The sequence below is a fragment of the Lynx rufus genome, unplaced genomic scaffold (genome assembly GCF_022079265.1).
Source record: "Lynx rufus isolate CCGP_SWC_20201006 ecotype Redwood Valley unplaced genomic scaffold, mLynRuf1.p SCAF_1, whole genome shotgun sequence".
Taxonomy (NCBI): Eukaryota; Metazoa; Chordata; class Mammalia; order Carnivora; family Felidae; genus Lynx; species Lynx rufus.
Genome location: NW_025814823.1, coordinates 178,587,239 through 178,611,569, shown reverse-complemented (window position 1 = coordinate 178,611,569; position 24,331 = coordinate 178,587,239). Strand labels below are relative to the sequence as shown.

General features: G+C 45.9%; 1 protein-coding gene across 7 annotated transcripts in view; it reads left to right on the top strand.

Moving 5' to 3' along the window:
* Window positions 1-24,331, top strand: part of KCNIP1 (potassium voltage-gated channel interacting protein 1) — a 344,358-nt gene that overhangs the window by 292,859 nt on the left and 27,168 nt on the right. The window contains exon 1 of one of the 7 annotated variants that reach the window (XM_047073047.1): window positions 2,810-2,897. The exons of the other annotated variants lie outside the window; for them this stretch is intronic. The gene's annotated coding sequence lies outside the window, so the exon portion shown is untranslated. Of the gene's footprint in view, window positions 1-2,809; window positions 2,898-24,331 lie in introns of those variants that run through there. 7 annotated transcript variants of the gene reach the window in all.

Sequence of the window (24,331 nt, the reverse complement as noted above, 5' to 3'; positions counted from 1 at the left end):
TCAGGAGGGGACCAGGCTTTGAGACCAGAGCTCTTGGAAAAATTCAAGTCCTTACATGGTGACAGCAAGCAGAACATGGGAGCCACTACTCCTCTTTCTCATGCCTTTCATTCCTAGAAATTCCAGAATGCCACAAGAGATGAAATCTCACTCCTGGCACCCGGCCTCCCATCTAACAGGCGCTCAGTAATACATGTCGGTGGAACTGAGCTGGGAGTGCTGTGCATGACGTGAAAGAGGGCAAAAGGCGAAACCCGTTGGACACATCATGGCTGCAGTCAGTGCCAGTCAGTCCTGAGCTGACATCTAGAGCAGTTAGCAGGCATAAGCTTGCAAAAGGGGAGCATGCAGAGGCAGAACAGAGTCAGGGACAGCACCAGTCTTATAAGGCAGGGAGTTGTTGGCAAGGAAGCAGGAAAGAGAGGGGAAGAAGCAGGCAGAAACCAGGAGAGGTGTAGGCTAGAGAAGACAAGAGAACGAAGTATTGACTTACCAGAAACTGAAGACTCTCTGTTCTTACTTTAGTTCCTCATGTCTGGCTATGCTGATGCCTAAAATCCCACTAAGCCCCTTGGGTTAACTATTACACTTGCTAGGGCTCCAGAAGAGAGGAAACCCAGAAAGTCAGAAACTCCTCTGGGCAGGTGAATTTGTCAGGTTTCCTTCTGGGCAGGTGGGGTCTGGAAAGGCAAAGTGGTGTTCCTCCATAAAGGGAGGGAGAGGAAGCATTCATGTACTGTTTGCCAATCTCCACAGTGTAAATATTCCTACTGTGGCTGCTCAAACCACCAAAGATTTAACAATCGCCTTGTTAATTTCCTAAAAACTTAACTATTAGCTGGAATGGGCTGATTCAGGACACCACTGCCCAGGTGCAAATGAGATTGGAGATTGATATACAGAACCAAGAAGGAAAGTGCAGAGCAGAGACACGAGTCTCAGTCTGATATGTAGAATATCTTCCCCTTTCACAAAGAAAGAAAAGAGGGAGACATGAGCATTCACATTCAGTTATTGTGGTTTAAAACAGATTGTATACATAGGAGAAAATTTCAACAATGGGCCTCCCTCTGACACCACACCTTCAGTGCTCTTCTCCAGAGGCAACTAAAATTGTCAATTATCAGTGTATCCTTCTGAAACTATATTATGTATAGGCCTGCAGATGGTGTGTTTGTGTGTGCGTGTGTGTGTGTGTCCCTTTTCAAAATTAAAATGATAATCTACTAAACAACTTACTTTTTTCCTTAATGATATATTTTCCGTGTTCTTCCAAGAAAAGATACATAAATATGTTGTGTATTTTTTACATTTTTTAATGGTTTACTTTTTATTGTTGAGAGAGAGAGAGAGAGAGAGAGAGAGCATGAGTGGGGGAGGGACAGAGACAGAGGAAGACACAGAATCAGAAGCAGTCTCCAGACTCTGAGCTGTCAGCACAGCTCGAACCCATGAACTGTGAGATCATGACCTAAGCCAAAGTTGGGTGCTTAACCAACTGAGCCACCCAGGCACTCCTGTGTTATATATTTTGAATGGCTTTATAGTATTCCTTTTACATATGCTCTATAATTTATTTAACCACTTTCCTCAGTAATAAGCATATAAGTTTTTTCTGTCTTCTGTTACAAACAAATGATACAATGAATATCCTTTCACACACATGCACACACACACACACACAAACACACATGTGCACACATGTAGGCATCCCTATAAGTGAAATTCCAGGATCAAAGGGTATATACACTTTCTATTTCTGATAGATTTTCCCTCCTGAGAGGTTGTATGTATTTACATCCCTACCAAGAAGTCATGAGAATGTCTTTCCCCTGCATTGTTGCCCGCATGCTGTATTCTCCAAATCTCAGGCCAGCAGTTGCTAACTGCAAGCTCATCACACTTGATGAGGACTCCCTTATTTGAGGCAGGTTTATTCGCAGAAGAGGAAGGGCCTTGTGGAGATCAAGGAACTTTCCCAAGGGCAGGTGTCTGTGATTGAAGTCTCAGTCCTCCCTCTTCTCCATGCTGGCTGCCCTTCTCCACCAGGCTCACTGGGAACAATCCAGTGTAGGCAGAGTGTGACGCCCCCACAGAGTCCAGAAGCTTGGACACACCAATAACCCTACTCCTTTCTTTCCCCATCTTTTACTTTCTTTCTAGTTTTGCTCAGTTTTGCTTTTAGTAATTTCTTCTACTGATGTAAAACCTAAACACAAATAGAACTGTAGACTCAGCCCAGTTTACAAATACTTTCTTGGTGATACAGTTTCCAGGGGTACTTGATGATGTCAGAACAGGGACCGCTTGTACCCCAGAACAAGCTTGATAGGTTTTTACTGGAGAACTACAGGCAAATTGTTGTCCTTTTGAAAAATAGCCTTCCCCTCTAAGCCTATGGCAGATAGAAAGCTGTGAAGTGTTTTCCTTTATGTCTGAAATAGTCTACATTCACACACGTGCCCTCCCAGTCGCAAAGAGGATAGCCATGAGACGCTGCCGGTTAGGGCTACACTCGGGTACTAGATGTGCAGGGGTTGGTTAAGCCTTTGGGGGAATTGCTTTAGGAGAAGAGACAGTAAAAGCAAAAGCGAAGACTGCTATGAACGTAGAGGTTGCTGGCAAGGAGGAGGAGGAAGGTGGAGGGAGTGGGGAGGAGTGGAGGGAGGGAGGGAGGGAGGGAATGCCAAGAGAGTGGTGAAAATCAGCACAGCGGAAAGAACGGCTTGGAAGACGGGCTTTAAATGCCTGCCTGGCTTCTTGCTGGTGGCGCCAGGGCTCTGGCAGGATGTGGGCAGAGGGCGAGTCCGAGGGACTCCAAACACTGGGAATAGTGGTGGTCCTGTGCTCCTCTCTGAAACTTTTGCACTACCTCGGGCTGATTGACTTGTCAGACGGTAAGCGAGCTCTTGAGCTTCCCTATTTTATAAGAATGTTTTTCAGCTTAGGTTGTCATGGGTAGTTTAGAAAATGCCCAGCAAAGTAGCGCGTAGACCCGAGAGCTTTGCAAAAGCCCTGCTAAATTCCAGCCATTTTGACCCTAGCCCCCGCCGCGGAGCTCAGGTTGACCCAGGGATGATGCGCTGTCCATGGTTCAGAAATGTGGTGCCTGGAGAGTTGGGGAACTGGAAGGGGTTAAATATCCTCTTCCTGCCCCGTGTGCGTGTGCGTGTGAGTCTTGGTGGATTACTAGCTGTGTGAGAATAGCACATAACATCACAGTCCTCTCTCAGAGTGTCTGATAGCTCTGTTGTTGGTAGAAGTCAATGACTTTTAGAAGTCATTATGTTAAGAAGCAGGTGGGAAGACTGTGGTGTTAAAAACTTTTGTGAAATGCTAATCATTAGCAAATGCCAATTCCTTCCCCTCATTCACCCCTTCACCCTCAACCCTCACAAGAATCCTTACTCTAAAATCACCTCATTAGCTGTGACTTTAGCTTCCATTCCTTAGTGAGACTGTAGTCAAAAATTCAGGTTAACCATGCTGTTTATGACTACAAAGTTAGTAGTTTGGTTTCCAAAGTTAAAGGAGCTCAAGAAATGAAGAGTATTTTCTTCCTCCTTATGAAATTTTGTCCCCAATAGGACACCATGTGTTTATATAATTTTTATCACGTAAAATTAGACTTCTGGAAAGATTCCAATTTTGGTGAGCAATGCATTAAACAAAACCAAACTCCAGTAATTTATATTCAATGTATATACAACGTGTATTTGATGTATGTTCTTCCATAACTGGATCGGGTTGTGTAGACAGAATTTCTCTTCCAAGAAGTATCATATGCCTTAACTGTACATAATAATGAGATACATTTGTAGACAAAGGACCAGCTGAAGTACCAACCAAAGCTGAGGTAGACCAGAGACTGAATGCAGGATAATGTGGTTGGATGAGCTCTGGATTAGGAATCAGGAGACCTGGTTCCTATCAATGATCACTCTCTATGTAAATTTGGTCAAGTCACTTTTTATCTGGATCTAAATTTCCTTATGAGAATATTGATGATTTTCAATCTCTGCTTCATGGCATTCTGAAGCGACCCAAACGTTTCCTTGTTTTCAGTTTCGTGCTGGGCGCAGTATGGCAGATCCTGCGCCCTATGTCCCTGCTTCAACAAAACCACCTTCACTTTATCTGCCCTATATGCCAGGCCTGTATGCTAGGCTTCAGCTAAAATTGATTGTGTTTCCCTGAGATGTTGGAAGCTGAAGCACATTCAAAAAATTCCTTCTTTCTTGAAAACCACCTGAAATCGAACAATCTGGTAGAACAGTTCTGTGTGCACATAGGAACTCTCCCAGGCTCGGCCCCTGATATGTGCCTCTCTAGAGCTCCCAACTCAGCCTGCCAGTCCATAACAAATTGAGCAAAGCCCCTGTTCACCACCAGATCCCAAAAATGTGTTTCATCCCTGTTCCAAGCTTCAAAGCAGACACCCACTGAGATTACAAATTAACCTAAGAGAAATTTCCAGAGAAACTTCCTTCTCAGGCTAAAGGTGCCGTGGAAAATAGTGCCTTGCTCTTCCTTTCCATATCCAGACATAACCATCTCCCTTCCCCTGCTTTAGCTTCTCAATATTACAGCTTTTGGTTTTATTACCACGGAATATATCAATTACTCATCTAATGTTATAGTAATGAGGGGATTAGGGTGAAATGTAGAAAGCATATGTTTAAGACTGCCTCCAGGAACCTTAGGTGAAGGAAGAAATTAACATTTATTCAGCACCTGCAGTGTCTCGGGTATAGTGCCAGGTGCTTCTATGTACATGAGCTAATGTAATCCTCAAAATAACACTCTAAGGAAAAAAACTAAATAACACTGGAAAGTAGATATCATTGTTCCTTTTATATAAGGAAAAAGAATACAGGCTTAGAGAAATTAGACGAAATTTCCAAAAATACAGCAATAATAAGGTGGAGATGTTTGTCTCTAAAATTTTGCCCTCCATCCTGTATTCCAAGTGGCTCAACAAGCAAGATGGCGTCTGTGGTCTGTCATTAAGTCTACACCACACAGCCTGTTATACTAGAGCCTTCCCCATATGGTCCAAAATGCCATTTTTATTGTGCATGTGACATGGGAAATTCTGCTCACGCATTCGAGTACCAAGAGGAGAATACCACCTCCTGTTGAGTACACCAGGACCAATGGGATGAAGCCATTCTAAAGAGAGCAGGGGAACAATTCTGAAGAACCTGTCGGTAGTCTTTCCTAGGGCCTCATCTTATTCTCATTTTATTTTCCACTAGTGATTTTAGAAGAGTATAGATACTGGGCCTAGAGTCAAAAGAGCTGTGTTCCAATCCTGGATGTGCCATTTATCAGTGGTGTGACCGTGGGCAAGACCCTTTTCTTCCCCAGCTTTCACTTTCCTCACTTGTAAAAAGGGAGACATGAGGATGATGGTTGTATTAATTCTCTAGGGCTAGTGTAACAAATTATTCAAAGCAGGTGGCTCAAAATAACAGAAATGTATTCTTTCACAGTCCTGAAGGCTAGAAATCCAGAAGCAAGGAGTTGGCAGGGCTGTGTTCCCTCTAAGCCTCTAGAGGAGAATTCCCCTGGCTTCTTCCCGTTTCTGGTAACCCCAGGTGTTTCCGAGCTTATGACACTGTCACTGCAATCTGTCTCCATCTGCACATGGCCATCTTCTCCCTGTGTGTCTCTTCTTCACTCAGTACTTCCCTCTTCCTACAAGACAGCAGCCATATTGTATTAGGGCCACCTTGACCTCACCTTAACTGCAAAGATCCTATTTCCAACAAGGTCACATTCACAGGTACTAGGGTTCCTGACTTCGACATCTCTTTTTGGGTGACACAACTCAACTCATAACAGTAGTAGTAAATGCTGCAGATTGTTGTTGTAAGGATTGAATGAAGTGGCACATGGGAAAATAGCAAGCTTATTATCTGCCTCATAGCAGGTACTTCCTAAAAGCTCAATTATTTTTCAGCCTTAGATCATGCCAATCAAATGAATACACTGCTCACTAGAGAAAAAAAGACAAAACCCAAGTCCATCAGGCCTATTGGGCAGTACAGTCCTTCCCTTGGTATTTGGAAGTTGCCAGTGAGACTTCCAGAGTAGAAACCAGACTGGGGTGACTTTCCCCTTGTATGCAGTGTCACCGTGCACACCCAGCCCTCACTGCCATGGCCTGCAGATCAATCTGACTCCTCACCCATTCCGCCAAAGTGAGGGCAGCAGGGACTGCAGAGAGGAGATCAGGCAGGGGTGCGGGTGACAGACAAGTAATGCCCACCCCCCCCCGAAAGTTCAGAGACCATTACCAGTTAATTCTCTGTCTCTGTCTCACCTGCTGCTCACTGGGCCAGCCTGAGGCAACTTCACCCTGCCAGATGGGAGTCCCCTTTCCCCAAAGCATCGTGTCTCCTGGCACTGCTACAGCAACTGCGGAAGCGACCTACTGTTACAGGTCCAGGCATAACTGTAACAGTGAGGCATACATCGGTGTTTCTCAAAGTGGGTTCTCTTGCTGCCATATCTTACACCTATCTAAACGTAAGGTAATTTCGCTATGTCTCTAACCATAGCTTGTTTATAGAATCAGGAATGTCAGAGGCTTTGAAAACCACCCCAAAAAATAGCAGTAATAGTAATAACTTCACAAACTCAGGGAAACCACGAGAATCCAAGTGTGTCTATTGGAGTCTTTAGAAACAGTTGTCTTTCTATGCACTCTAAATTGTATGAAACATGAATTATTACTCCAGAGGTTGGCTGGGTCTACTTGATGGCAAAAGATTTGAAATGTGGTTCATGTGAAGCCAGCTACGCACATATAGCCAGCTTTAGTGATTTCTTATGGACTTAGTGCCTGTGTAGTACTTTATAGCGTAGGCACCCATCGTCCATCAAGTGTTTAACTTGGACAGCAGAGAAATCTTGTGAGATATGAAGATCCTATAGTGCTATTGAACTAATTTCATAGTTTTTAAAAAACTGAAGTTCTGAGGCTTTGGCTTCGAGGCCACACGGTTATAAAGTAACAATTTCAGGACTCAAGTCAAGTCTTCTGGTCCCACTACAAGCACTTTCTGTTGTCCAAATGCAGGAAAATTTGTAATTAAACCATGCCTGGAGCATTGATAATATCACTATTTCTACCCATTGAATATTTGTAACCCTCCTCTTGGCAAAGTATTCATAACCTAACCGCAGTTAGATTGTAGTGAGCTGAATCATGGCCGCCCAAAGACATCCTGTCCTAATCCTAGAACGTATGAATGTCACCTTATAAGGAAAAATGTTCTTTGCAGATGTGATTAAGTTAAGGATCTTGAGATGAGGAAAGTATCCTGAATTACCCGGGTGGGTTGCATATGTCATCATAAGTCTTATATGTTGTCATAAAAGAGGGGCAGGCAGGGACCGGACATAGACAGAAGGGAAGGTGGTGATGTGAAGCTAGAAGCAGGGGTTGGAGTGACGGCCACAAGGCAAGGAGCACTGCCAGCCATGAGAAGCTGGGAGAGGTCAGGAGTGGATTCTCCCCCAGAGACTTTAAAAGGAGCATGGCAGGGGCGCCTGGGTGGCTCAGTAGGGTAAGCATCCAACTTCAGCTCAGGTCGTGATCTCGCTGACTGTGAGTTCGAGCCCCAGGTCAGGCTCTGTGCTGACAGCTCAGAGCCTGGAGCCTGCTTCAGATTCCGTCTCTCTCTCTCTCTCTCTCTCTTTCTCTCTCTGCCCCTCCCATGCTCGCATTCTGTCTCTCTCTCTCTCTCTCTCTCTCTCTCTCTCTCTCAAAAATAAATAAACCTTAAAAAAATTTTAAAGGAGCATGGCCTTGCTGATACCTATAGATATATACCCAGGGTTCATATGCCCTCCCACCACTGAGTAAACAAAAGAACCCAAGTAGATTACTCCTCTACAGACGTAGCCTCAAACCTCTCTTCTCTTTTTCCTCTTTCTACCTCCAGGTCTCATTATTTTTAATGCTTCTGTCAATATTGTTATACTTTCAATGGTGTCCTTAATTCTCGACTCCTTCAATATTGGCTTTGAACAATATCTACTGCCCACCTTCTCTTTAATATCAGAAGATGAGGACACTTTTACTTCCTCTGTTCTTCCTGTCTCCCTCTACCTACCAAATCTGTTAATTATATTATCATTTTTACATTGCTGAGGCTTATGATGTCCTGAAAACATCTTTCAAGGTAACTAGGAGGGTCTTCCTCAGGCCTGTCATCTCCCACGAGGACAATCCTGTCTCCTGCTCTGAATGGGCTCCCAGTTCTGTGTCTAGAACTTTCTACTTGTATGACCACCAAGAGGACAGAAATGCATTCTGCATCAGGAGGATGCATTCTGTGCTCAGAAACCATTCCAGGGAGGCCCGGGTGGCTCAGTCGGTTAAGCGTCTGACTTCAGCTCAGGTCATGATCTCACGATTCATGAGTTTGAACCCCGAGTTGGGCTCCACCCTGACAGTGCAGTGCCTGCTTGGGATTCTCTCTCTGTCCCTCTCTCTCTGACCCTCCCCGCTTATGGACACGCGGGAGGTGTATGTATGCTCATGCTCGCTCTCTCTCAAAATAAATAAATAAACTTAAAAAAAAAAAAGAAACAATCCCCTACCATACAAACAAAGTGATAGTTGGCCTACCATCCCAGTCCCACATTGTCCCCAGGGCCAAGTACTGCTGTGACACCAGTGCTCAGATTCCTGCTATGGACATAGAAGGATCACCACCTGATTTTATATTAAGAAAAGTAAATATAGCATGTGCTTAGGGAATAAACTGAACCTGCTGAGAAAGTCTATCATATTTTCAACTACAGAAGAACCTGGAGAAAAAGGAGAATGGGAGAGACAAGATAGGAAGGTGAGGGGCAGAAGGAAAGAGGGAGGAAGAGAGAAATGGTCAGAACTGGGGAGAGGGTGAAGAGGCAGGAGTTAGAAAGGGCGGGAGGCAGCCACAGGAAGTGGATTCAGTGCATTCTCAGCTCTGGACCCTCCAGCCTTCACCTGGGGGTCCAGTGAGTTCCAGCCTACAATCATCAGCTTTTAGGAGTCCGCTTAGCTTATTAACGCTTACCAACTGCTCTTTGTACTCCAGTCTCTAGAGACCGTATGCTGCAAAAGAAAGTTCTAGGAGCCGACTTCGCACCTGAGCTGTAGCCAGAACTCCACCACCCTCCACCACCACCCCCCCCCACCTTCCCCAGCCAAACCAGCCCCAGGGAGGAACCCTGCCTTTGTCTCCGATGCCACACACCTGGCTGGAAAGGGCAGTCTGTCTCATTACTTCCTCCTCAGGCATCTCTCCAACTGGGCATCTGAGGCTTTCTGAAGTCAGAGTTCAATGGCACACACGTAGTCACTTGTGTAGTCTATTCAGCAAGGCACGCCACTGATCCCATGCCCTTGAAATAAGTGAGCACTGCAGTATTGTTCCTTTATTTCCCTCCAGGCAATATTCAAAGGTGAAAAAGTCAAAGCTCTTCATAGGTTCCTCCTCTCTGCCTTCACCCTCCCTCTCCATGCTTACCCCTCCACCCCACCACCCCATCTTCTCTCTCTCCAGCCCCAGGCTCTCAACCTCTCTCAAGTGACTCAGGCCCTTCCACTGGGACGCCCACTTGGGCTGGTCTTTCTGTGCATCCTCTCCTGACTTCCTGGCTTTTAATCCACCTCCATCAAAGCATACCCTTCTGCACACTGACTGAGCTCCAACTACCCCTGAAAAGCAGATCCCCACTTAGGCAATCATCCTGTCCGTGAATCTGTGTGTGAAGAGCCTGAGTAAAAAAAAAAAATTGTTTTTAAATTATGGTACTAACATAGTATACCGGCTTTAGGCTATTACCTGCTTTCACATTTGCTTATTTTAAAAACTAGAGAGAACATGGTTGGGGTGACCTTTCCCCCTCACGAGACACTCTAAGCTGCACCCCCCGAGGGAATCAGCTTTGAGAGAAGAGTTACTTCTGGCACCAAGAACAAACATTTGTTGAATGAATGAACAAATGCCTTTATCCTGACGACAAAGAGGAGACTTGAGGAGGGGCTGTCTGTGAAGAGAGTACGTCTGCCCTGTTCAACACACACTCCTTCTGCCCAGCATGGTGCCCAACACGTTCTAGATGCTCAAGAAGTGTTCAATGAATGAACAAATAACGAGGTTTACCTGCAAAGCTTCCTCACACCTTGGGATACATTTGGGGGACTAAGACCAAGCCTTCCAGCAAAGACTCCACATCCCACACCATATACAGAGTTATTTTTCGCTCCCCTCCACTGGGCCTTCGTTTTCCTCCACAGCTTGGCTCCTTCTCCAGACCTCTACATTCCCTTCTTAATACACATCCTAATTATTGACAAGCTTTCTTTTCCCCCCTCTGGGCTGCCCTGGGAGTAATCCCTTGATATTTCAGAGAACATTCCAAGAATAGAGCAAGCTCTCCTACTTGACAACTAGATACTCAGTGAAAGCTGGTGAATGAATGGATTAATGCACAAATTAATGGCCATCCCTGCTCATGCTTGGGAATGCTTTCAAGCCCAACCCTGGACACCTCATTGGTACTTCTTTGTTTTTGAAAGAGCCCCAGGCAGCATGTCCATAGCCCTCAACTCCAGCCTCAGCCTTGTCCCTCGGCAACATCCACATTCCTCTCTGGGTTTACCTTAGCCAACCATAAAATGAGCAGGTTGAATTAGATCGGTGGTTTCCAAATGCTGATCTGTAAAATTTCCAGAAGGAGGACCATACGGGATTTGGGGAAGGAAACAAAACAAAACATTCTCCTGCTCTCCCTCTTTAACCCCAGCATCTAATTGCTTTCATCTATTTTACTTAGCCTCCATGCAAAATTGCTTTTCATTAAAGAATTCCTTGCCTTAATAGGAGTTTGAAAACCATTGATAACATCCAAGATCCATCCAAACTTGAATCATGATCTCATGATTTCACAGGAAGACACGTGATATACTAGCTTTCGAGGTAGACAGAAGGGATATGACCCAGCCAGGGCCACATTTCTCTATACCACCATCACCTTGACAACCAACCCTCAGTTAGGATGTCAAATGGGTACACTGGTCCGAGCCATACACCCTAGAACACTGAAGCCAGCAGCAGCCATTAAACATTAGAACTAATGAGAAATATATCTGTCCCCATGGCTGCCAGAGCCTAAGTAAGTTGAGGAAGGGTTGCAAAAGTCAAGATGAGATCACCAAACTTCTGCTACCAAAAAGGTATATTTCATAGAATGTTTAGCTGGACAAGACCCTAAAAGTCATGGAAATGATCTGGAGTCTTGGAAGTAACCCTGGAATTGGAGTCAGAGGCCAGAATTCAAACCCCATTTCTGCCATTTGCTGACTAATGACTTTGCACAAGGTTCTTAACTCCCATGAGACTTACTCTCCTAATCTGTAAAATGGGGTACTATAACCCACCTTGTAAGATGTTGGGAGAATTAATTGACATGAATTGTATGAGAGCATTTGGCTTAGTGCTAACACTTTATAAATAACTCTACAAGGGCCCAGAGGGAGGAAGTGACTTGCCCAAGGTCACACACAACAATGGCTTTATGATCATGTTGCCTACAACTCAGCATTGCCATGGTTTGAGAAGATTCTGGTGCCCAGGGAGGCAAAGGGGTCCACTAAGCCTTCTACTTAAGTTCCCTGGAGGGGGCGCTGAGACACCACCCAAGAGTCTCACTCTCAGGAATTCAATATAGAAAACACATTAAGACCTGTTTACATGGAAGTGCTGTTTATAATTATTGTTCCCTACGGGATATTCCCCTACTGCTTCCTCCAATCCTGTTTTAAACTGCTCTGCTAATAGAGCTTTCCTGGCTTCCCCCGGGGAGACATTCACAGATGCTAATAGAGACATAATTCAAAAATTGCTTGATATACATGCCCTCAGTTTTCCCCAAGAACCACCTAAGATACCCAAACATGCAACGCACTCATCGGCCAGATGCAATTAAACATGCATGGTGTTAAATGTGCGGGCTGCTACTCGGCCGGGTCTGAATTAAGTTGAGGCAATCACAGCACTTTATCCTAAGATCCCTCCTCGATCAAGTGCAACAGGAAAGAAGCAAGCTGCTGGATGGGAGCCCTGGAGACCCCTTCCTATCGAGTCTGCACTTTAGACGAGATAGGGAGGCTTTTAAAAAATCTTCCAGGTCTGAAGATGCGAAGAACCAGTCCTGAGGAACTCTGGGGAATAATAACTTGCATCTCTCCAATGTATAAAGAAGAGAAGGGAAGCGGAAAGAAGCCAGGCACAACACTACAGCATTACAACGTTCATTACAAAAAGATCTGACTCCAGATCCCGGAACAAGCGCTTGCTCCCTGTGGGACCCTGGGAGAGTCACACAAGCTTTCTGAGTCTTAGCTTGTCCAATGGCAAACTGAGGATCCCTACATCACCTCCCCAGATTTCTGGAAAGATAGAAGGAGATTTCACAAATAGTGAAAGCACTCGGCATATCTTCACATAGTAGGAATTCATTAAACCTCTTTTCTACACATCTTTTTCCTAAAATCTGAATACAGAGAGCATGGACGTATTTATGTGCTTGTTAAACAAGTACAAGAATGTTGAGAAAATCTAAAATATAGTAAAATCAGAAGGTTAAAAGAAGTAAACTAGACTGACTCTGACTCACCCAAAAGTAATAAACTTAACAAAACTCAGTATCTTGAGAGAAAATTAATATAAACGGAAAATAGCATAGGTTCAAGGTGACTTTGGAGATGTTTCTGAAGACTAGATCCATAACTGATTAGTAAACTAAAAATACAGAGTACTGATAAGGCTACAAAGTAGAAAGGCAGGGTCCCTGTCCACCCCACCCCTTTTACTACAGAAGGAACTGAAGCCCAGAGAATGGAAATGTCCAGCCCAGCAAAGAACACTGAACCAGGGGGTTGAGGGATGTTGTTCAGTGTGCTTTGCTCTATGCTGGTCTTTCTGGGAAGGGGCCAGACCTCCTACACATTGTCCCATAAAAGTGGTGCCAGACTGACACCCAGCAGAGTGACCCAGTCCACACACAGAAACGGACAGGAGGGGAAAAGGCAGGAACCACACCTGTTGCACACCTACTAAATGCACACTTCTGGGTATCCACTAATCCTTGGGAAGACCCTAAGTAGTGAGTGTCCTTCACATATGAGGAGATGCCATTGGGCAGGCAATGAAATTGTGGAAGCCACACAACGAGTGTGTGACAGGCATGGGATTCAAGCCACACTCCCTCTGCACAGCATCCAACCCTTTCCACGTCTCCAGTTGACAGATTCAAATATCTGACAGCAGAAGGCTTGCCATCAACATGACCTGATTGGAAGTGATGTGACTGAGCTTCAATCAAACTATAAATGTGGGGGCGCCTGGGTGGCTCAGTCAGCTGAGCGCCCGGCTTCGGCTCAGGTCATGATCTCACAGTTCATAAGTTCAAGCCCCACGTTGGGCTCTGTGCTGACAGCTCAGAGCCTGGAGCCTGCTTCAGATTCTGCGTCTCCCTCTCTCTGCCCCTTACCCCCCCAAAAGTAAATAAACATTAAAATTTTTTTTAAACCTATAAATGCAGAGATGTTTCAATTACATAAGGGTTTGAAAGAGCCCACACACTCTCCTGTCATATAATGTGAGCTGCAGCGACTGCAGCAGGCACTTGGGGTTTTGCCTGGAGAGGGACGAGCAGGCAGGCAGTGTAGGGGCCTTAGGAAGGGCAAGCAGCTGAAAGGAGGGAAAGCAACAGAACTGGAGGCGGCTCTCCCCATGGCCTTCACCTTCACCTGTGCAGCCCTTTCCAGAAAGCACCATTGGAAGCACCCCCATTCACTCCTGAGGAGAACCTCAAACTCTTGGGGCCGATCTAGCACAAACGGACAGCCTGGCCTGGCCCCTCTGGGGGTGACAGATGTGATTGCTCCCAGACGGGGAAAGGGTGACGTCTCTCAGCCCAAGCCCTCCATTTATCTTCAGGACAATTTTAATTGGAAACCTCGCCTCGCTGCTGCCCACTTTTTCAGAAGTAATTAGAATGCTAATCTATAAGAAAGATGTCTATTAAAAATAAATTAATAATAGATAGTACATTTTGGCTTACAATTTTGAATAATATGGCCATCCCATCTTAAAATAAAAATTCATATATTTTTAATAAGCCTGAGACATGTTTCCCAATGAACCACAGATGGTTCATTTTTATTATCCTATAAAGAGACATTATGGGTAAATGTTTTTTAAAAATGGCAAAACACAATCTCAGAGCTGCCCTCTTTTGGAGATCTCCAAGCACTTCCTAAGCGTTGGGGTTCCCTGCTGACATCATGGAGACTGAGACGTGAGGGTGGCCTCCCTTACCCTGTGAGACACCATTGATCCCCTGACCTTCATCTTTGATCAGACAGAATCAGCACGGCAAAATAAAAAACAGACATAGTTCAAATTCCAGCTTTGTTACTTGATGACTAATAACCAAGCCGTAATGATGGGTATTTATCGAGTAATCCTGGTGAGGTTATTTAAGGAGTATATAATGCAGGGTATGAAATCCACTGGACACAGCAACTTGCACTGAGAGGCGCTCTTTAAATGTCCCTTCCTCTCCTCCTAACATCTAGAATCAGGAGAAACATCTGAAGCTATTACCCCCATGTGCCCAAGTACCTGGCATAGTACCTACAAAGAGAACAAATACGTTCTGTCCCTTTGACAAGCATCCAGGAACCCTGCCACAAAAAGCTGTTGAGTTTGGAGAATAAGTCTGAACTATTCTAAGAAGGTGAGATGTGTAGAAAGCAAGGGTGGTAACAGCTCTTTTTCCAGCACTGATCATCAGGTTATTGACTTACAATTGAGCCAAAGGTACATCAGCACTACCCAAACCCATCCCTGGAACAGCCCATTGCTCCCACCAGGAGACAGAGGGAGGTGTGACAAGTCCCCTTCCAACCCTCCCCACTGCACACCCCAGTTCCAACACACCCACCCAATTGCTCAAGCCTGGAAGAGCTTCCTTATCACCTCTCGATCCCTTTCGCTCACGCTCCCCTCCCCTACATCAGCAGGTCTGGTGGACTCTATCTGCTGGAGAGACTGGAAATCTGTCCCTCATTGGTCTCCTTCAAAGTTAACGTTTTTCAGCCAGTTGCAACGGTCTCCTAGCAGGTCTTTCTGCATCTACTAAAAACAAACACAACAAAACAAACAGCAACAAAAACCTCTCATTGAACCATAATATGCACGAGAACCCGTGTAACAAATACCCAGATTTAAAAAAAAAAAAAAAAAAGAAGAAGAGGAGGACCATTACAGCATCCCAGAAGTCCCTATTCACTCCAACCCAGTCACCTGTCCCCCAAGATAACGGCTCTCCTGACTTGTAACAGCACAGATGCATTTTGCAGTCTATGTTCATCCATACTGTTGGACGCTGGGGTAGTTAACTCATTCGAATTGCTGTGCAACATTTCATTGTGTCAACATGCTAACAATTTGTTGTTTATTTTAATGTTAATTACACTTGGGTGAGTTTCTGGCTTGGGGGAATGATAAACTTGGTAACTCTCCTTCCCTTTGCTTTAAAGATAAGAATCCTGGGATGCCTGGGTGGCTCAATATTTATCTGACTCTTGATTTCAGCTCAGGTCATGATCCCATGGTCATGGGATTGAGCCCCGTGTTGGGCTCCATTATGAGAGTGGAACTTCCTTGAGATCCTCTTCCTCAAAAATAAACAAATAAGCATTAAAAAAAAAATAAAGAGAAAACTCCTAAGTTGACTGGTCTGACCAATTACCATCTTACCTGACACGTTGGTCATTCTGCTCCACCACGTGGCCTCTACTTGGTTCCTCAAAAGACCAAATTCCTTCTCCTCTCCTGGCCCTTGCACATGCTGTCCCTGCTCTCTGAGACCCTTCCTACCACATTTTCTCATCTTTACACTTCTGCTCCCAGGTCTGCAGACTCTCCCTCCCTCTAACTCACACCAGGTTCCTTCTGGTTTTTCTTCCTCACCCTGCCCCCACTCTTTTCATCTGAGTACTCAAGACAATGCATAATTGCCTATCCGTGCGTGTGATTATTGAGTTAATGTGTCAGTCACACTCAACAGAGGACTTGCCTGACTTCTTTGTGACCATGTTGCTGGCACCTGGAACAGTACCTGGCACAGAATAGAAGCTCAATATACCTTTGTTAAGTGAGTGAAGGAACTCGCCATCCCCTCAAGGAGCCCATGGTCAAGAGAGACAGAAAGGCCTCTGTATCTATCATGCAATGTAGTGGGTGCTGCAGGAAAGAGATCTTGCCGTAAAGATGCTGTCTGGGAAAGAAAGAAAAACTTCCATTTTAGAGGAAGTAGCCCTTGAGGTGACATTTTGTAGAGGACCCATACAACTCCAGCAGGAGTCATTCACACTATAGTCTAAATAGTGTCCCCTGGAGGAGTGCAGTGTAATGGGACAGATTTGAAGGAAACCCAAGAAATAACCCAGCAAAGGGAAGGAAATCAGGTGCTAGATGGAGCAGGAGCATGAGGTAAGAAAGTGTCACCCAGGAAGTCGGGTTGGGGAAACAGCAAGTACTTCTAGAGAGTGAGTACGTGTGGTGCTGGGTAATGCGGAGGAGGGAAGCAACAGACAAACCCTGAAAGCTAAGCAAGGAGCAGATAATAAAAGACCTTCCAGGCCTTATTAAGGAGGCTGGCCTTCCTCCTGCAGGCAGTGGGGAGCCTTTGAAGGCTTTAAAGCAAGGGACATATTCAGATCCATTTCCTTTGAACATCTTGTTTTCTCCTTCCCCAGAGCCTCCACACAACAGCTTCCTGAAAAGCTCCCTCTATCTTCCCTCTGCACTTAGAATGTCACACACACGCACACACATGCACACACATGCACACACACACACTTTCCTTTATCTAGTAAGTTCCCACTCCTTCAGATTTCAGGCCCACCTTCACTCCCTCAAGGAAGACTCCCCTAACTACCTCCCCTGCACCGGAGCCCCTGCCACTCCATCTGTAGTACCAAACAGCTCCCCTCTCGCAGTACATCTCACCGTCACAATATTATATGTGTGTCTGATTCTTAGGTGAAGTCCCTCATGCACCAAACTGTGACGTCACTGGGGACAAGAACCATACCTGTCTTTGCTCACCATTGTAGTCACACTGTCAAAGTGTCTGGCACATATTGGATAACCCACAGTTAAGTGCTCTGTGAATGACTGCTTTACAAAGAGCCTTCTGCCTGTTCGTGCAAAGAACCCATCGGTAGAGCGAGGCCACAGGCTGGAGGCTGGAGTTTTCCAATAGTCCTAGGGAGAGATGCTCAGTGCATAGCACTGGGCCCAAGGGATGTTCATGCCCCATGCCCCAGCTAAGAAATCTCAAAGTAGGCATTTTGGTTTTTGGTTTGTTTTAATTTTTTTTAAGTTTATTTATTTTTAAGAGAGAGAGACAACACAAGTCGGGGAGGGGCAGAGAGAGAGACACAGAATCTGAAGCAGGTTCCAGGCTCTGAGCTGTCCGTGCAGAGCCCAAAGCAGAGCTCAAACCCACGAACTGCAAGATCATGACCTGAGCCGAAGGCAGACACTTAACTGACTGAGCCACACAGTCGCCCCTCAAAGTAGGCGTTTGGAACTCACACCTAACTGCAAAACCAAACTCTACCGGCTGTATTTTTTTTATTTTCCATTTTCTTGATACTCTGGCATCTGGGCTTTGATCTTGGAGAGACCACTCTTCCCCAGGCTGGCTAATTCCTAGGGATAGCAATGACTCCCATGCAAGTGGACCTTGGGTACACAAACCCAGCAATCCGGAGCCCATACCCAACCATCTCTCTTCTCTAGCTCTCACACACCTAGGCAGTGTTCCCTCTGCTCTAAATCACCACAGAGCCAGGTACCAGACAGCTAGGGACACCCCTACCACCTAGAGATGGCCAAGATCATTCCAACTTTCCAGTCCTAAACTTATTCAGCATACCTACCCTGCCTCACCCATTCTTTCCCACGAATACCCCAATCGAGGCTCTGGGCCATGTTGTCCCCTCATCCTTCTCTGCCTCCTGACTGCCCCTGGTGCTTCCCTGTGTGGCCTCGCATGCCATGCCTCCTGTTTGTAGGGATCTGAGTGTAAACTTCTTCCCTTGTGACGGTCCCTTTCTGCATGTCTTACTGTACCTGATTAAAACAAATCCCAAGTACACATTTTAACACAAAACCCTGTGATGCATTCAGGTGTCCCAGGGTCGTAACTCCTCAAAGACAAAACTGTGTGGTGGAGGTCTTTCTAATCCTCGTGGCCCCCCACATCGTATCTCAGAAGACACTCATGAATGTTGCAGATAATGAACAGGAAGCTCGGCGGCCCCCTCATCTCCCGAGAATCTGCCGTAGCCCCCGGAATCAGGCCCAGGCGAGGAGCTTCTCCAGTGGCCTTGGGACCAACCAGTTTTACAAATTATCAACATCTCCCCATTAGCTGTTGCAATATTAAATTGTGTGACTGGAAATGAATGAATAATCCCACGGGCAAGTGAGGGAGACCAAGCAGCGGGGATTTAATAACAAGTCCTGCCCTCTCTCCAAGCAGAAGGTCTTCCTAATTAAATATTAAAAATCTATCCACACAGCTACAGCAAAAAAATTGCTTTTTCAGCAGCGTCGTTTTGAGACGCTTCCTCAAAAGACCCAAGTGCTGTGGGAATGTCCTCTTGGGGACCCAAATGAGGGAACGAGGGGACCCCCAGTGACAAGGAGTGCTGGGCGCCAGGCACAGGTCTGACACATGTGTTTTTCACACTGGGTCCTCATGAGGACCAGGAGACATGGGTAGGATCACATCCGACTGGCAGAATTGGCATTTTAATCCAGTTCGCTGTGGTTATAAGCTGATATGATATAACACAGCAGCCAAGAATGTGGGTTTTACTACCAAGCAGACCTGGATTTGAGCCCCGTGTCTGCCATTTACTCACTTGTGGCCTTGGGCAGGACACGGCACATCTCTAAGTCTCCCAGCTTCTTCAAGGGGGAAGCAGGGTGGATGGAGCTCACAGGGTTTGGGGAGGTTCTGCGAGATAATGTACAAGACGCACTAGATGCGGGCCCAGTACCCAGGAAATGCTTCTAAAATGTCCGATACCGTTCTGATCCGTGGAAGACTGGCCCCTCCCCCTCCCTGTCCCCCGCAACCCTACCCTTGCCCCCCAGTGTCTCAGAAGTGCCTCTACCAGAATGGAGGGCATCCTGTCCAACCCCCTTAACACCATAGACTCCCTGCCAGCTGCACTTCCACTCTCACTACCTCATTTGAGTCTCACAAGAGCCCTGCCAAGTAAGGATTGTTCCCACCATTTTCCAGTGTTGAAACTGGGTTGGTAAACTTGACCTGTTGCCAAGGCTGCAAGCCGGAGGCACTCCACCCTCACCTGCCTGGCTGCCTGGGCTTCTCCTCAGGGAAAAGGCCCTGGGCTCTGGGCTCTGGGCCCCACCCACCCCCCAGTCCCAGGGCTTCTGAGGCACTCCCCATCTGCTCTTTAAGTCGATTTAAAAAATAACCTTTTGGATTTCTTCTTATTAGAGATCTGCACCTACTCGTTGCAGAAAGTTTAGAAAATACACATGAGCACAAAGAATATAACAGCCATCCATAGCCCCAACCCTCAGTGATAACCGCTAAAAGTTTTTATGTATGATAGCTTAGAGATAGATAGATAGATAGATGATAGATTGATAGATAATTTCCTGTTTTACAAAACCTGTTTTTTTCCACTTCTGGGAATATTTCTGAGAAATAATTTGAAATGCGTATGGAATTACCTATATCCTTAATCCTGGCCCCTATTGTTTCCTATCTCCCTCGTCTTTTTCTTTAATTATTATTATACCTTTTTTGCATATTTTTAAATATTGTTTTAAGTTTATTTATTTAGTTTGAGAGAGAGAGCTAGCAGGGGAGGGCCAGAGAGAACCCCAAGCAGGCTTTGCACCGTCAGTGGAGAGCCCAACACAGGGCTCAAACCCATGAGCCATGAGATCATGACCTGAGCCATAACCAAGAGTCGGAGGCTCAAGTGACTGAGCCACCCAAGCTGCCCCCTTTTTTGCATATTTAATCTCTCCCTTTCAATGACAACTGAACCTGTCCTCCCCAACCCCCCCCCCCCCCACACACACATAAGGTATGGGCTAACTGAAGTAAGAATAAAGGAGTAAGTTGCAGATTAGCTAGAAGAAGTTTTAGTCCTGGGAGATTTTCTCCAGTATTCCTAATGCCCTGGAGTCAGGTCTCCAGCCAAGCCTGACTCACCTTTGGCGTTCTAAACAGCAGTTACCAGGTTGCTTGGCATTCCAACAGAAACTTCAAATATCTCACATTGTGGATTTTATTAACCCATAGGGAGAAACAGGCTTTCTTCTCTGTCACCCATTTGCAGAAAGCTGGGACCGAGGCTAAGGTCTTGGGCCTATTTGATTAATGGAGGCTCTCCATTGCAATGAGCCAGCAAGGAGAGGAAGGACGCAAAGCCATCAGGCAGAGAACTGACCCTGCAAAGCCATTCTCCGTGAAGTCCCCGCAAGTCGGGAGGGGCCAAAGACATCTCTATTCTCTTATGATTAATATCAGCTCTCATTGGGTGATTAATGCTATAACTCGTAACTCTCCACTGGCTTCTCAAAAAGGAAAGCCTTCTGTACTCTACTTGCTTTGCTGTTTGACGCCACTAAAACTGTTAACGTGACCCCAGGACCCAGCACCATACGGTCCATGTCCGCCTCTCATTCCCCTGTCCCTTGCTCATGGAGTCCCTGCCTCCAGACACAACCGCACCCTCTCTCTTGCCCTGGAGCAGGCTCACTCCTTGCCATCTGGGAGTCCTTGGAGAGACCGCTCCCTCCCTCACTGCACCTGGCCATCCCCTTCTTGTTCTTGGCTCAGCATCTGGACTGCCACAGAGGAACCCCGAGGTTACCTGTTTAAGTCCACAAGGCATCCCTCCATAGCACTTCCCTCAACTGTAATTCAGAAAGTACTTACTTGATATCTGCCCACAGGCAAGGACACAAGCAGCACTCCTGTTCTCATCTGATTGGCCAGCACTAGCCACATGATCATGCCTAACTTCAAAGGGGCTGGAAGTGCATCCCAACATGTGCCTGTAAGGAAGAGAACCAGAAATAGTTGGTGACAGCACTAGTCATCACCAAATGATTATGTTTTGTTTGAAAAAAAGGTGTTATTCGACAAAAATCACAACTGAACACCAAATGCACTAGACCAGACTTGCTAGGACCATCTTCACAATGAAACAAATAGCATCTACTTACATTATCCCACCTGAAATATCATGATTTTAATTGTAACATTAAAATTATCAAAACAATCCGTACACATAGCTTTAAAAATATTTCAAACAGGGGCGCCTGGGTGGCTCAGTCAGTTGAGCGTCCGACTTCAGCTCAGGTCACGATCTCACGGTCCGTGAGTTCAAGCCCTGCGTCGGGCTCTGGGCTGACGGCTCAGAGCCTGGAGCCTGCTTCGGATTCTGTGTCTCCCTCTCTCTCTGCCCCACCCCTGTTGATGCTCTGTCTCTCTCTGTCTCAAAAATAAATAAATGTTAAAAAAATTTTTTTTTAATATTTCAAACAGTAATGAGCAATAAGGTGAAAAGGAAAGTATGCCTCCTTGCCCAGTTCCCTCATCCCATAATCCTACAGAAGTGATCATTATAGACAAGGTGTTTCAGGATTTAAGATGCAGGTAGGGAGGTCGGGGAAGGCTTCACAGAGAGGCATGATTGGAAGCTATTTGGGTTTCTTAAATGTGAGATTTAATTTTCAAAGATTCCTATGATCCAACTGAAGCTTTCTGGTAAGGCACTTTGAAATTCATGTGAGGAGAAATACTGCTGTCTCTCGGCAAAGAATTTAGAAGAGCTAGGAATTCCAAGCCAGAGCTCCAATCCGGAAAATTCCAGCAAAGCATCATTCTAGGCTTAGTGGTTGCCACCCACTACTCCTCAGATTAAAAAGCTTCAGAGCCCTGTGACCCACTAACATATTCACAAACTAACTCAGATAATTAATCCTGGCTCATTCATCCTCTTAAAACTATACAAGTCTTCCAGCCGGCCACCCTGACTACTAAGAGTATTTTGTGGGCTCTCCATAGGTTGCAAGCTGCTCGGCCGAACAGAGACACCCATTAGGAAACTGAGCCCCAGCTCTCCCCAACGAGTGAGGAGGGGACTTTATTGAATGCCTTCAACATGACAGGCACCCACTCTGAAGTGGTTCCTTGATCCTAACAGGTGGGGAGGTGGGTGCTGCTGAGCCCACTGTACCACTGAGAGCACTGAGTCCTGTAGGCTGGAAATGACTTGGTCACACTCACCAGCTGCTGAGCTGCAGAGCTGGGATTCAAGTCTGACTGTTCTGACTGCAAAGCTCACCATCATCATTCCCCTCTCGCTGATGCTGAATTCAGCTGCCACCTTCCCCAACCATCGTGTATAAAATGATGACCCCCGTGACCCATTTCTCTCTAGTCCTGGAACGCTGCTTTGTTTTCATTGACAGGAGACACATCACCACCTCTGTTCACTGCTCTATGCACCGACCCCCAGTGCCTACAAGAGTGGCTCGCCCTCAGTAGGTGCTCTGTGATTATTTGTTGAACGAGTGAATGGTGCTATGAAAAGAAGACCGACCTGAGTTTAATCCTGCTCTGTCAGGAATCCGGTGTGTGACCTTGGATAAGTCCACTTTGCTCTCTGGGCCCCAGCAGCCGTATCTGTGAAGTCAGAGGGCAGGATAAGAGCATCTCTTTGTAATTTATATGCCCTGTGACTTACACAGCCTGTCACCCAGAGCAAAGGTTGCTTTCGTTCTCAGAAAGGGGAAACAAGATTGGAAATGCTAAAAGGATGGCAAAGAGCTCGAGGCAAGGGAGGAGCTGGGGGAGGGACCCTTGAAACCATTTGGTGTCTGCCCTCCTGCCCTCTGGCTCGGACTGGCCTCCGCAAATTCTCAAGCGGACAAGCGAGAGAAGCTTGGGCAGAGGAATTTGGTCCCTGTCTTGCTGAGACAGAGCAACAACCACGAAGAAACAGGAGTGAGGCCAGGGGAGACCCATGGGATGGTCCCTTAGGCCAGAAAGCATCTGAGTGTTAATCAGATGATGAGATCATTGTTTGCTCTTCTGCCCACCATCTTTGTGATTTCAGGGAGGTCTCATAAGATCTCTTGATTCCATTTCTTCAAATGGGAAAATTAATATGTTCTCTTTCCTCTCTGCACCTCAGTTTTCTCCTCTGTAAAATGGGAACAATATAACACTTATTTCATAGGAGCTATGTGATGTGAAAAGTGGCTTATTAGAATCGAAGGCTGAAATGCACTGAGCCAGAAGTTCACACAGCCTGAATCTGTACAGAGGTCCTCTCTAATCACAGGGCATCCCTTTTTGCTCCATGCTGCTTGGGACCCAAAAAATGAAATCGTCATGTTTCTAGATTATCACAAAATACACAACAGTCACTTGGAAAAATATGATATGGGGTAGGGGAAAGGGGTGGTTAAACTGGGCTCATAGAGGCAGGTAATGTGAATGAGTGATAATGGAGGACTGCCCCTCGGTCTTAGTTCTGGGGATGTAATAGGGACTAGTGGGGACTGTGGTTTACTAGCGAGCATGTGCCGTGTCTGAAGCGAGCAGCCGCTCCTCAGCTCCAGCCAATTGTTGCCATGTGATAATGTGGTAATGCAGGCCCACACAGACATAAATTCCAATTTCTAAAGAGAAGCCAAAACCCCATATTTTATGTGCAATAAATGTTGTCAAAACTCACATTTAAAAGAAGTGAAACAACAACTGTACCCCGTGGGCTGCCAGATTGGGATTTCTAAACTAAACTGTCAGACGACAGAATTAGCCACTAAATTAGCCAAATACTTTCCAGATACTCTCTTGGCAGCTTTCTCAGGATTCAACATTATATCCTATTTAGTTTCTCGTAATTCTACACACTTAGAGCAAATAATGAGCGCTTAGCACTTACTATGTGCAGAGCGGCTCTAGACATCATAAAAGTGAGGTACCAAAAATAAAAACAGAACAAAAACAGGCACAAGACCCAGTCTCTCCACCCCTACCCTATCCTACCCCACCTCACTCCCGTGACTGACCTCTGCGACACCCAAAGGTAGATTCTGATACCTGCTGGGGGACGGTTAGAGACAGCAGGCGCTTCAGGAGTTTGGACAGAGAGAGCTTTCCCTGCGGTGGT